Below are 272 nucleotides of genomic sequence, written 5' to 3'. Positions count from 1 at the left end.
AATAAACAACATGTTTTATTGGTAATGCATAGTCCCTCTAACACAGTCCCAAAGATGACCATCAATCAGGGTTTTGTCTTGACTGTTTGTGTTTTTGCAAGGCAATCTTTATCTTGATGAAAACTAATTAGACATCCAGTCAATTGAAAAAAAATACAGACATTTTCCAATACTGAGTTTGGTTTGTAACGATTAAGAAAAAGAACAAATCAGAACTTAAATATTAACTAAGATTCAACTTATTCCCTCAAGCCCCAGACTCATGTCAGCAC

Source organism: Clinocottus analis, unplaced genomic scaffold, assembly GCF_023055335.1.
Source record: "Clinocottus analis isolate CAN_PGR_092001 unplaced genomic scaffold, fCliAna1.0.p SCAF_5, whole genome shotgun sequence".
NCBI lineage: Eukaryota > Metazoa > Chordata > Actinopteri > Perciformes > Cottidae > Clinocottus > Clinocottus analis.
The sequence above is the reverse complement of the archived record's forward strand: the minus strand, read 5'-3'. Positions refer to the sequence as shown.